The sequence below is a fragment of the Macrobrachium rosenbergii genome, chromosome 9, assembly GCF_040412425.1.
Source record: "Macrobrachium rosenbergii isolate ZJJX-2024 chromosome 9, ASM4041242v1, whole genome shotgun sequence".
Lineage (NCBI taxonomy): Eukaryota > Metazoa > Arthropoda > Malacostraca > Decapoda > Palaemonidae > Macrobrachium > Macrobrachium rosenbergii.
The window spans coordinates 54,601,108-54,616,107 of record NC_089749.1 but is presented as its reverse complement, the minus strand read 5'-3'; the positions used below and the strand labels follow the sequence as shown (position 1 = coordinate 54,616,107).

The following is a 15,000-nucleotide window of genomic DNA, read 5'->3' as shown; positions in this document are numbered from 1 at the left end:
ACTAGCACGCACAAACACTTTTGTAAACCAAGGAAAGGGGCGAGGAATTAGGCAGTCACTTACTCAACCCACCAACAGAAAAGTGAGAGGAAAAAGTATGGGGAGAATGCTTAGCCTGCAGCCCGAAAACCCACGATAGCAAACACCATCTGTGTCAAGGAAATACCCAAATGAATAACACTCCCTTTATGGAGAACGAGAAAAAAGCGGCTGCACATCATACTACATCTTCTCATAAGTAGGTAGGTAGGTAGGTAGAGAGAGAGAGAGAGAGAGAGAGAGAGAGAGAGAGAGAGAGAACTATCATCGCTCTCTACACAAATAAAAGGCAACATATTTGCGACACAGACAAAAACACACACTTAAATAAAAGATCACGGAACAGCTTTCGTGTTTTACGGGAATATTCACGTGAAGGAAAACGAAATATCCTTACTAAGGGATAAAAAATATACAAAATGACAAAGGTAGGGAAGTAAGGAATAAAAGAGGGTGTCTATAAAATAAAGGAGGAGTGGAACTCTAATCGAACGTAGCCTTCCTCCAAGAAATCTGCCTAGAGACTCTTTATCTCCACATTATGTCATCGACCATTTCCAAGAATTTGCAATCACACGTCTGAATGGTCCACATTACTTTTCATAGGGGAATGATTCCCAAAGAAAAATTTGGTTAGAGAGAGAGAGAGAGAGAGAGAGAGAGAGAGAGAGAGAGAGAGAGAGAGAGAGAGAGAGAGAGAGAGAGGAATACTAAAATTTTCGGCATGGTTTAAATATTACAAAAACGAGCTTGAAAATCAATAGCGGCGGAAGATAATTACATATAACATTTTGTTCTCCTCCTTTTGTTCCACTTTTCCTAAATCGATAATTGTACACGCTTATGTAAGCTTCATAATAAGGCTGAACATGGCCAGCAATTTTCGGTTTTTAAAACTAAATATTTCAAGTACCGACTATTTAAAAATCGGAAGCAATTATACGCTGGCCTAAATATGAATGCTAAATCATATATGTTAATAAAACCCTTTATAATATTATACCCAAGAAACTGGTGTAAAAGAACCTACGAGTGCAGGCTGTTACTCAAATGAATAAATATTACAGATTGAAAAAGATCTTCAACTCTCAAAATATTTCCGTTCATCGACGTAGTACATTCTACATTGTAGTACTTCCCTCCTTTCTCTTTTGAATATCCACGTAATCACGGGAGAGAGAGAGAGAGAGAGAGAGAGAGAGAGAGAGAGAGAGAGAGAGAGAGAGATTATCCCATTTACCTTAAGATTAATAGAGACAGTAACTTGGCAGGAACATATGGACATATGCTGACAGAATTGAGAACGCAAGAAACAAGAGAGAAGGTGAATCGCGCGCTCTCTCTCTCTCTCATCTGAATAACACGATGACCCAATGAAGACCAAGTATGTGGAAGAAATGGGAGACAAAGACGATTTGGCTCTGTGAGCACGGGGACCTATATCGTCCCTCCATCTCCCGTCCACCCAGCCTCCCGAGGTCCCGAGAATCAATCGCACGGTAGTAAATAAAAGATGCAAAAGAAGAGAGAGAGAGAGAGAGAGAGAGAGAGAGAGAGAGAGAGAGAGAGAGAGAGAGAGAGAGAGACTGGCTTGACCGGTAATGCATAGGATTGTATTTTGGCATTCGTGAAGCATACTAAAGAAGTGGAAAGATGTAAAAGACAAAAAGTTAACAATAAAGATTTGAAAAAAATGAAGTGTAAACATGGGTTCCACTTGGATGAAGAGATCGGCCATGAAGAATAAATCAGCGCATGAAAGCTGGGTAAACACTTGTATGGGAGAATCATACCACGAGCAAGGGAAGTTTCTTTTCTCTCTCTCTCTCTCTCTCTCTCTCTCTCTCTCTCTCTCTCTCTCTCTCTCTCTCTCTCTCTCTCTCTCTCTCTCTCTCTCTCATGAAGAGGGGAACTATCATGGGATGATCAGTACTCCTACAGAACAATTCTAGGGTATAGGATTTTAGTTATATAACAGTGACTCATATGAATTGTGTTTGATAATGATGCATGTTAAGGGTATTTCTTTGACAACTAATAAATCTCTACTTATTTATGTACATGCATCTCTCATCTCTCTCTCTCTCTCTCTCTCTCTCTCTCTCTCTCTCTCTCTCTCTCTCTCTCTCTCTCTCTCTCTATATATATATATATATATATATATATATATATATATATATATATATATATATATATGTGTGTGTGTGTGTATATATATATATATATTATTTCTATTGAAGTCAATGACATTATAATTTTTCCTTATTCCTGAGTATCTTGCCTAAAGCGAAAAAGTAATATAGACCGAATCAAAGAGTAAATAAAAAGACAGCCTCAGCAAATAAAACCACTGACCTCAATATAAACTGTATAAGAGAGAAAATGACTAAATAGCAAATATATATATATACAGTAGTATATATATGTGTGTGTGTGTGTTTGTATACAGTATATGCACTATATATATATATATATATATATATATATATATATATATATATATATATATATATATATATATATATATATATATATATATATATATATATATATATATATTAGTAATACTAACTGGGGTCGTCAAATAAACAAAACCAAAATCACCAACATATACTTTTAGCAGCAGAATCGCGGATGACCCCTTGTGGGGAAACCTTCAAGTGGAATCCCCTAGACACATTGCGCCATACACCTCTATCATGAATGGGAGCACTTTCACGCTTCCTGAATATCAAGGACCTTCCTTTTCCATACCTTTTTCAACTCCACCTATCCAGCACTCCTTGTCTTCCTTTCCTTCTTCCTCATAACACCTAAGTATTGCAGGCTCGTTTCACCATCTTATCTCCCGCCACCGTTTCAACTACGCTAACCTTTTATATACTTCTGCTTATCTCCAAATTTCATACCTTTTTAATACCTCTTAAGCCGTATATCTACACAAACAAAAATTAGCCAGAGCAGCCTTTCATTTCATTTACATTCAACATCCACACTTCAATCCCACAAGGGAGTTGTAGCTCAACAACACTTGAAACATTTCCACTTTGGCCTCCATACACACTTCAATTACCTTCCAAATCTCATGCACGTGCGCGCGCGCCACACACACACACACACACACAGCTACCGTCCTACTTTTACCTGTTCTGTAACTAACCTCTTCCCTCTTCCTATCATCATTCGTTACATTTACTCCCAAATACCCAAACAAATCAGCATCTTCCATTCTTCTCCTATACTGACATTCATTGCTCCTTCTTCATGGTTTCCATTTATTCTCATAATCTTTCTTTTGTTCATATTCAGTTCAGACTTACTTTTGCAAACCCACTTGCATTATTTCACTTGTTTCTGCACTTTTCCAATGTTTTCATTTTCTTCAGTCAATGCAACATCAGTCAGTTCACGCTCTATTCACGACCAACCCAATTTTGTACGCATGTCTAATGCCACTAATCTGAATTCTTCCTTCAGTCCATCTGTAAAGCTATTATACAGTACTTGCTAGGAGCCATAACATACCTCATCTCAGACCCATTTCCACACCAAACCAGCCATTCCCTCGTTTACATATTCCTAAAACACGCTTCCCTTCCATCATATCACATTTAATGGTTTTCAATAATTTACCATTTATACCACACAATCTCTACACCCTACAAATTGTGTCTAACTGACTTTTGCAGCATGCTTTTCCTAGGTCCACTCAGGCCATATACAAATTTTCCCCTTTGCTGGGACTTCTGACATAGCAAATTCATAACAAATTCTGGGTCCAAGTAATCTCTTCCTTGTTCTATTCTAACCATCTTTCTGTCATCTGTCGTACTTTCTTAATCAAAATTCTAACACAAACCGTCCCTGAAATACTCAGCAATGTTAAGCTTGTATAATTCGTTTACCTTTGAAAGCTTTTAATGGAATAGATATTCATATCACCACTCCATATTACTTAAACTTACACAATTATATATATATATATATATATATATATATATATATATATATATATATATATATATATATATATATATATATATATATATATATATATATGCATAATGGGCGAGAGAGGGATGGAGAATTGGACCTGATACAGTGGCCTTCAAGACTGCAAATGTCAACAACACCGAACCGATGATCTGAAACCTACAAGTTCCATGATAAGTGTGAAGACAGAAACCAACAGCAGAAAACCAAATTGAATTACTCTATCAACACCTGGGCCACCCTCATGTTTGCTATGAAAACTGAGCCGCATCTCGAGCGACACTTGAATCTGAAAAACCATCTCCTCCAGGAAAAAATAAAATCTTTAGGTGCCACGGAAAATCAAGAAATAATTAGAAAATGATCTTTTATGCAAAAATGGCATAATATGGATAATAATAAATGGTCTTTAAATAAATAAATGAAACAACCACCATCTATTTATTCGAACGGAATCTTTGGCTACTGATGACTATATACATGAATTACAAGTTTGGAAATGTACTGAACAATATAAAAAAATTGTAAATCCCAAGCAACAAAAAAAAGAGAAACATAAGATTATTAAGTAAACTTAAATCAATTATAGGTTCGACACCACATGTAACATTTAACTGAAATACTTCGGTATTGGAGCGGTCACTAGGTGAGAGCTATTCATAAAGCAAAGAAAAATTCTGGTAAAAAAAGAAAAAAGAAAAATCACTTTACTTAGCTGCAAATTTCCCGAATATGTTTATTTTATCCCTCCTGATTTTTTTCTATCTGATGACTGACTTTGCAAATTACATTCAAGTTCATAAGACTTAACATGAATTATTTTGTGATACATGTTATTTTGCTGTATAGTCCTCGAAAAGTTACTGCACAAAATTGAATCCCATACCTACCTATAAAACATACACTCTTGAATATAAGCATATGTAATTCACATCTGAGGGGCGAAGCGCTGTTATTCGGATGATATTCAGAAATAGCAGCAAATTCATGGAGAGAGGACTAAGGTCGTACACAAGCATCTATGTTGATGCTGCACTATCCTGCCTTATCACTCTTACTGTCCACTTCTTAATTAAACGTAGTTTTTACTGTTGTTCACTTGATGGCTTTAAAGAACATAGTTAAATCTCAGTTTCCGCACACAGGTAAACTTAACTGAGATCCCAAAATGCGCTATAATTGCAATAAGGTTAGGCGGTCCTTAATTTCAGGCACCTGCACAAAATCGAAAATAATAATAAGAGCGTTGATATCAACCCATATGAAATCAACCATACAAAAGGGCTATCATGAGTGTGAACTATAAACTACAGTCACCTACTCACACTCAAACATCCAACACACACCATAATATATATATATATATATATATATATATATATATATATATATATATATATATATATATATATATATAAATAAGGACAAAATCCACGAAGGAAAGAGAAACACTGGAATGCTGTGAGGCCTTTCGACTGGCGTCCTTTACTTAGCAGTTAAAGGACGCCAGTCGAAAGGCCTCGCAGCACTCCAGTGCTTCTCTTTCTATCGTGGATTTTGTCTTTATTTATATATATTCATCACGTTCCATATTTTCGTGATTCAATTATACACACACACACAAACAAACACATACATACACATATATATGTATATGTATGGATATATATTATATATATTTGTATATATACATTTATATATATATATATATATATATATATATATATATATATATATATATATATATATATATATATATAATCATACTTGGAAAAAAAGGCTACAAAAGAAGGAAAAATGACCCTTGAATATCCCTGGGGATGGGCGTACGATTAGTAACTTCGTCCAATAAGACTTGGAGATTACGAAACCGTAATAACTTCTGCAACCATCCCTTAGAAATGGAAAATGCGGGAAAATAATAATAACAGAAAGATACATCGTCCCAGTATAGAAATCTACCTATATTTTGTACGAACGAACGATAAATAGATAGATAGATAGTTCAGTTCAGTTCATCTTTGCTTCCTATCTCAGATACATATATAGATAGATATATAGATAGATAGTCAGATAGACAGTCAGGTAGTTAGAACAATGAGTATGACACTAAATTAGAAAGGAATAAACAAGTGTTCATAAAAACAAAAATAATTAGAATGACTAAAGAAACGAAGGCCTCCTCTACACTAAAATCCAAAGGAAAGAAATGAAAGAGACATGTTATCATTGTATTATTAATGCATAATGCTAAATGTTACACATCACCGTAACGGCCTTTCGAAAAAAATACATGACATTTTCCAGCTCGGTCAGAGAAGGTCTACAGCTAGAATTAATTTTTGAAAGATTATGCTATGATTAAGTGTTATTGGCAGCTCGTATTCAAAATAAAAGGGGTGAGAGAGAGAGAGAGAGAGAGAGAGAGAGAGAGAGAGAGAGAGAGAGAGAGAGAGAGGGGGGGAGTCATTCCCTTCCCAGTATGTTTGTGCATCTTATACTTCGCGTCCCCAAGTCCTGACATTTAAAAAGTCTAACTAATTTACTTAAAGTACACCCACCCACCCACTCACTCACTCCCCTTCCACAACAAGCGGCATTACTGATTTAGTTTAATGGACCAGAACCAGGCGTCAATGAGGAACTCCCCAGGCAGCAATTATTTTCGTTTTGGAGTTGTATTAACAAGCACATAATAGACATTCGAAAGTTGTTTCAGTGTATTTTCATGTTTCGTTACCGGGATGAAATGTAATCTCTCCGTTTCCTTCATCAGGAAAGTTTTGGAATGCCAATTTCTTGGCTATGAATAGAAAAGTAACACAGAAGAATGAAAATGTATAAATTACCCTGTAACTTTATTTCCACAGATGTATTAATTAATGTCTATCTAAACAATCCTAACTTGAAAAAAAATAATGAGAAGTAAGTAAACATGTCACACATGGATACTTCCCCGGCCTGCGGAAGTAACCGAACACTCAAAAAATTATAATGATTGAGTCTGCGTCTGAAACAAGTTTCAAGAAAGAGAGATGAAGATTAAGATATGCCAGTATAAATGAAAAATACATTTGTATAGGAAAAAATTGTCTTAGAAAGAAAATTAAGATCAAGTACAGCTGGTAAGTTAAAAATGATAAGTAGAATCCGTAGAGTTTTTTAAGTTTAAGTTACGCTATCTGTTGAGTCCATGGTTATCTTTCAAGGAATATAAAGATGCTGAGCTCTGAAATACAGGGGAAATAACTGTAAGGCAACTTCCACTGGTTGTAGCGCCTTCTTAAATACATCACCTGTTAGTCACCTGGAAAGGAAAACTTGGATGAGTGAGGAAAAACAAGACACAGCGTTTAAACCTGCCTCAAGACGGTCATGACTAACCTTGGCGAAGTGATGGGTTGCGGGCTGCTCTGAAAGGAAAATGCAACAGGCTCCCTCCCGCCCTTCTCTTTCGCTCTCTGGCTGGCTTCTTCTCCTCCTCCTTCAAGCGTGGTGTCGCTGCATCTTGTTATCACACCTGACGCTGACTTCCTCTCAATGCAAGTCCTGCTTAGCTCGTCCTCCCATGGTTCCGTCCCGATGTGTGTACACCTGCCCACACCTTCTCTGGATGGACACCACACCCTTCTTCCTCTATGTAACTGAATTTTCCCCCTTGTTTTTGTCGCTTTCGGCCCTTCCTCCGCCGTGTGTGTGTGAGTGAGTGTGTGTCGACCACCAGGCTGGAACGGCGAGGGGCAGAAATTTTGGCACACTGACAGTCCCTTCGAGAAAGAGGGGAAAATCGATCCACTTCCTTTCGAGTAGCAACCTTTAAAAACCCCAGGCACGGACTCGCAGGTCCTCTGCTCCCAATTTCCCAAGCAATTTCGACACCCGGATCGGCGCTTAAGGTGGTTACAGAAAGTGGAGACGCTCTCGGGAGACGGCTGGTTAAGTTAACAGCTGCGCACTACACTACATACTGACTGCTCTGAGAAGGATCAACCCTGCCCTGCTCTAGATCAGACCGTGAGGAAGGGGGATGCCAAAGGTCTCCGAAGGGCTCGTTTCGCCAATCTTTCGATATGTTAACCTACGGAAATAGGAACAAACACTCAAGTGATACGAGGCAGTCGACTGAATGCCAAGGGAGCTAACGGAATCCAAGAAATGAGCTGTCATGAGGGAACATGGGGCCTTTTTCCACATCGGAGACCTTTGTTATTTAAACTGCGTCATATTGGTGACAGCCTCTCCACGCGTTACCACCCAGGCATACAAAATAAACACATGGCTCATAAACAACGATACAGTAATTCATGGTATACAGAAGGAACTGCATAAACATTTATTACAGAAAATATCATGTAAAACTACCACAGTACACAATACAAAAAATAAGGAGACACGTGTCCTTTAAAAATGAGTCGGTACCTGGAAAAAAGGTGGAATTATTAAAGAAAACAATTATATGTCATTTTGGAATTATATTAACTCTCGGCATATTTCGACAATAGCGACAGGAGATACTTAAATGCACCAAATAAAAGTTAGTGAGTGAGAATCATAACGGATGAGTATTTTTACTGAAGTCTCCCCCTTTTCTTCCTCAGTAATGCGAGAGAGTCGTTTTCTTTGACGGCCCTTACATTGATCCTACAATACTTGCCAACCATCGCCATCAATAATAATTAACGCTTATCTCTTAACTACCATGTCAACAAGGCTTCATGGGAGTTTCTTCCCATGGACTACGTGCTTTTTTCACAAAGCACAAATTACCAGGGACAACAAAACCTCCTTTAATGAAAGACAGGGCTATGAATTATTCAAATATTCATCGAGGCACGCCACAGGAAAAGGATGCTTTCTATAAAAAAAATTCAAACTGGCGACTCAATCAAACTATTAATGTAACGGCCAAAAATTAGTAGTCTAGACAGATAAATCTATTAGTTAATAACTGACAAGTCTTATTTCTAATGATCTAAGACAATTAGTCAGCCAATTAGTTAACCCTAGTTAGTTGAAAGCAAAATTTAATTCCATGATAGTAAACTGCATGTTTTCAATGCATTATCTTCAAGTTCAACTCGCTCAAATGCGCAATTTACTGAACAAAGGAAGTCTTGTTTTTTAACATATATTTTGAAGTCGCACTGGACGACTTTTAATACGATTAATCCCTATTTCCTGAGCTTTCAAAAACACCAGGAGAAAAAAAAAACAAGAAAGCCCGTTGGTTATTTGGCCAAAAAAAAAAAAAGCAAAGCCGTGAAATAGGAGTACGTTTCACGTAACATCCGATGTTACCATCATAATGTCTTCAACCATAGGTAATTAATTCCCTGGTCACACACGAAATGTTGGCAGTTGGGTGGGGCTTCTGGTTGGCAGTTTCCAGATAACATGTACCCAGTGACAGCCAGCTACTCTCTCTCTCTCTCTCTCTCTCCCTCTCTCTCTCTCTCTCCCAGGTAGGTCTACGTAGGTGACACTTGATTAGGCCGACATCACGTAGGCACTAGGCCTAATTCGGTTTACAGCACGACATCCTGCGGGCTCTCGATTACCCGTAATGGGGATGAATCGTGATGTGATTTTTGCAGGGTCTCTTGATTTCCGACGTCCGCGAGGGATTTAATAATCCAGGAAGTTTGTCTGGTAATCGACTACTAACAAAAGCGTTTAATCACAAGGATCAAATTGACGGATATTCACCTTATCTGAAACGTTTCGAACAATAAACTATAAAAGTAGTAAATGCCGATGTTAGGATACTGAAGTGCAATGACCATAATACCAGATCTTAATAATGATAAGATGTCATCCAATCTGCTAATAATTAGTTTCTTCATTAAAGATAATGAAGTAGGTTACCTGTGACGTCAAAGCAAACAAGTATTCTTGTTTCTCAGACGAGCAAATACACACCACGTGGGTATATGTGCATGCATACATACTGTACATTCATATCATACATACATATATATATATATATATATATATATATATATATATATATATATATATATATATATATATATATATATATATATATATATATATATATATATATATACACAAGAAATTTATTAAGAAAAATAAACTAATGTGAAGAAAATATGTTTGTGAGAAAATGTGAGAACTATCATGCTGTCATAATCTTAAAACTTTACAAAGTTAACTGATATACATATATACATATATATATATATATATATATATATATATATATATATATATATATATATATATATATATATATATATATATATATATATATATATAATTACATGAACATAAATATATACATATATATATAATAAATATATATATATAAATATATAAAAATATATAAATATATAAACATATATATACATATATATATATAAATATACATGTATATAAATAATATATATATAAATATATATATATATATATATATAAACATATAAATATATATATATATAAATATATATATGAATATATAAATATATATATAAATATATAAATATATATAGATGAATGTATAAATAAATATATATATATATAAATAAATAAATAAATAATATAAATAATATATATAAATATATACATACATGAATATATAAATATATATATATATATATATATATATAAATAAATAAATAATATATAAATATATAAATATAATAAATATATATATATATACATATAATATACATATATATATATTTATATATATATATATATATATATATATATATATATATATATATATATATATATATATATATATATATATATTAGTTTACTTTGTAGATTTACAATATTATGACCGCATAATTTTCACACAGTCTCACAAACCTCATTTCATTACATCATTTCGTGTTTCTTAACAAGTTTCATGTTGCAATTTTGACAAACCTCTGACTCTTGGAAAACTTAGTTCTATACAACATTATGCTTTCAATAAAGTCATAAGAGAATTATTCCCTCCTATTTTTTTTAAGAAGTATTTCTCCAGATGAATACTGAAGCTCTCCCTGAGTGTATCGCTTAAACAGACTGAAATGGGAGCAACTGATAAAAATACCAAACTAACGCATTCATAATTTACTTCAACATTCCTCAAAAACCATTCAAAACTGTTATCAAATAATAAACATGTTTATAAAAATCATAAATACGGATTTACAAACCGGCAGAAACTAGATACAAAATGCAATCTAACGGGAAACGCCGAAGGAATACACAACCATAAGAGGATACGGGACCACACGCCCTCAAAATAAAGTGCTGAACGCAGTGAGCACGCACTGTTTCATGAGGGAATAATTCGGTTTACTGTGACGTGAGGAACAGCGGAGAGTAGCGTGAAGAGAGCTAATGAAAGTGTCACGATTACCTGTAATGTTTCCGGATATATTAAGCCACCTTAAATAACCATTTCTCGCCCTTTAAAATATGGGTACAAGCTTCTCGTTCAAAGCTGTCTTTTAGCCTAACCGAAAGATGGTTGTGCACTTTGGTCTCAGAAGTGATTTCCGTTATAAACAATACAAAAACCATTTACTTCAATATTATAAATTCAAGAACGCACAAACATGTATAATGAGAGATATAATTTACCTTTTGAAGTTTACACATAAAGAAACTAAAACCATTTCCGATCAATAATAATGTACGTTGTTCAGGCGACATGGACAACAGATTAATTTCAATAAGGCAGAATGAAAATATTTTCTTTTATGAACGCTGCCTTGCATAAACCTTAAAAACACTTCCAATTAGTTATAATCTTTCAGAGAAGTAAGTTGGAAGATTTGCCAAATGCATACCTAGCTTATACTTAAAAAAATTTATGAATTTTTTTGTAATTATTCTGTTACGTAATTAAACACAATATTCATTTTGGTACGCAACCAACAAATATATTTAACCAAACGGTTAAACTTTACATAAGCCTCATTACACTTAATTAAATAGAAGTCTTTATCAAGGCAACAGCATGTTGAAAGCTACAATACAGACCTAGAACAATGGGAGTTCACAACAAAGCTAAACACAACACTCGGCAATATTTTTCACTGAGTTCAAAAGATTAAATATTTCATATTTATCTCTTTCTTATTACACAGAAGTGTGGGCACAGTAATCTCCGCATTAAATAAACGTGTTGGTAACATACACTGTTTTATTATTACTCAAAAACACGCCCCACTCTCACAACTAAGAAAACCAAGCAACGTTTCCAACCGGTCTTTATTACTGTAATGAGCAAACAGGTCAAGTTTCTTACTTTGTTAATGAAGATACAAGGATTCTTGATTTTCTCCTTGGGCGAGCCTTTGATCCCATGGGTGATTCTCCCTGATGCAACTGGGGGGTTCCTGTGAAGTTGGACCCTACGATGGGTTCGTGGTGACGAAGCTAGTCGAATCTCATGATAATTGATAACCAGAAAATTGTGTTCAGAAAATTCTTGCAGATTCCCCTGGGAGGTCCAAGGGTCCTTCCTTCTATGGAGATGCCTTCATAAAACATAACGAAGATTCAGTGATCGTTGTTCTTATTGCGGATTCTTGTTAATACACCTGGATTATCCAATAATTATTAATCATGAGGAATTTTGTAGTAGAGCCTGAGTTACGCTGGTCTTGTAACCTGTCAGGGACACAGAGACACTACCGCCTGGATTGACCTTAATACAAGAAAAATCATAAATATCCAGGAAGGCGTGGACGTGTTTTCTTTATCACCAAAAAGTTCTTTCAACTTTTGATAACAGAGCTAGTGTTAATCCGGCGTCTAGATGCTAAATTCATCATGAGCAGTACACTTGCATGAACAAAAATACTAAACAATACATAATAAACGGATTTACGAACTATCCCGTTGAAATTCGAACCCCTTTAAACATTTCACCAATTGACGAAAGTTCAAATTTCGATCAAAATACATTGAGATGAGAGAATCTCACTGATATACACAGGTACTTACCTTACAACTGCCATGGCTGCTTTCACCTACCTGAAAAAACAAAAAATTAAAATTAGATGTCATATATAACAATTTTACATATGTTCTGTGCAAATACGATGATGCCTTTAGTTACATGCTTCTCTCTCTCTCTCTCTCTCTCTCTCTCTCTCTCTCTCTCTCTTACACATACACACATATATATGTGTGTGTGTGTTTTTACCTAAGTATTTCCAACCTACTGTGGATACTGACGTCTTACGAATGTACTCCCTTCATTTCTAATTTTCCCAATAACTTAGGATAAGTTTTTAACTGAAAATCTTCGATCAGAATTGAGGAATGAAATGAAGAACCGCTAAACCAAGTTAACTTGAACTGCTGTTCAACGTTCTAATCCCGGAGTATCGAAAAATTCCCAGATTCGGATTCAAGGTTTTAAGGATAAATGGAAAAGTTAAAAGAACGTTGCCTAGGCCGTTATATTTACAGCCAATAAAACCTTTATGTAATGCAAATGCAAATACTTAATAACACTGAAAAATCAACTTACACAGGGTAACACTACATGTCACAGGTGTTGTACCCTTCCCGGATTTCAAAAGGTGGAAGCACGAACAGAGGCATTCCAAAATACTTATAAATGTCAAACCTTTCTGACAATCAAAAAGAAATCGCCAGCCGTCAGTCAGCCCTACAGAACGAACGGCAGAATTTTTCAGAATATAATATTGAACGTCGAATACCCGATGGGCATACGGGACCAATATTCGAGTTCCAATTCACACGCTGGGACGCCCCTAAAAATTGTCTGTATTTTCATATTGAATTAACAAAAGGTTGGATAGAATGCGCTATTTAAATGCGAAAATATGCTTGGAGGTCGTGACATGAACTGATTATACATTCAATTTATCTCAAAAATTTCGTTTACAATTTTTTTTTATTATGTGACAGGCTTGACAAGGTGGCTGGAGACCAACGAGACGAGAGTCATGCCACTTTTATCCTTTCACTGAAGTGGTGAATTGCATATAACAAACCTACAAACCTAATTTAGTTGGGCGGATGAATAAGGGATTTCCAATGTAAAGAAAGTCCTTATTGAATGAATGAAGGTATCAACCGCCCGTGTAAGAAAAATAAGTATACCGCAAAAGCTAAGATCTCTACGGACACAAGTCTGCTAAGAAAACTACTATATATGAATGTGAAACAGCTCTTGAGACTAAGGAAATTCTTCTGATAAAAGGAGGCAGCACAGAAGGAGACTGTGATTTTAAACAAGGTAAAGAGAGTTTTCGGATAGTGTTTATTATGGAACAGACATCAAGAGTAAGGCTGAAAGACCGCAATGATAAGAAAAGCAATCAAATGCGGAAGAGGCTCACGGTCGATGATGTGAACGACGAAGGCGTGATACTTTACGCCACAACGATAACCGAGGTGAGGAAGTTATGCCTTTAGGATTGCTTTAACGTGTTTACGAAAGGCGAGAGAAGTTAGGGAGCGCCAAAAACGCACAGAAGCAAGTTACGGAGATAAGAGACGAGAGCGGGCGATTAAGGCGATACGACTTGTTTGCGCACGGTATCATTGGAGAGAGATAATAAGCAACGACAAGCGAAAGAACTGGAACGTTACCGTTATGTGCAAAAAGGGTGTCACGGCAGTAAAATGAAAGAATGGATGTTTCACTCCGAGCTGGGGAGGCAAAGGCCCTCACTGGTGGCTTTGCACTCTTTTGCGATAGGATAAAGAGTATCAGTGAAATTGAAAACGAATGCGATGCTTGTTGATTCATTTTGTTTTTCAAAGTGTACTAGAGATCGATCTCTAATATAGAACTGGAAAAGAAAGCGAAGCAATCACTCACTCCCCTGGACATTTGGTCCTCAATTTGCAAGGAGGCGCTAGTTCCCGACTCTTGCGGTGTGTTACAGGTTTCAGTAACGCTCTAATAAAGGGCGTTAAATAGGACATAATAGGATTTAAATTTATCCGGTTACACGGTGGTCA

The 15,000-nt window shown here is 35.7% G+C and overlaps 2 protein-coding genes across 5 annotated transcripts in view; both read right to left on the bottom strand.

Annotated features, from left to right (window-relative positions):
* LOC136841820 (uncharacterized) overlaps window positions 1-8,022 on the bottom strand; it is a 154,063-nt gene extending 146,041 nt beyond the window's left edge. Inside the window, exon 1 of one of the 2 annotated variants that reach the window (XM_067109175.1) lies at window positions 7,417-8,022. The gene's annotated coding sequence lies outside the window, so the exon portion shown is untranslated. The remainder of the gene's footprint in view (window positions 1-7,416) is intronic. The other variant, XM_067109174.1, reaches the window with a different exon arrangement.
* The window catches only part of LOC136841821 (uncharacterized), a 628,887-nt gene that overhangs the window by 311,368 nt on the left and 302,519 nt on the right, over window positions 1-15,000 (bottom strand). The gene's annotated exons all lie outside the window — the stretch shown is intronic.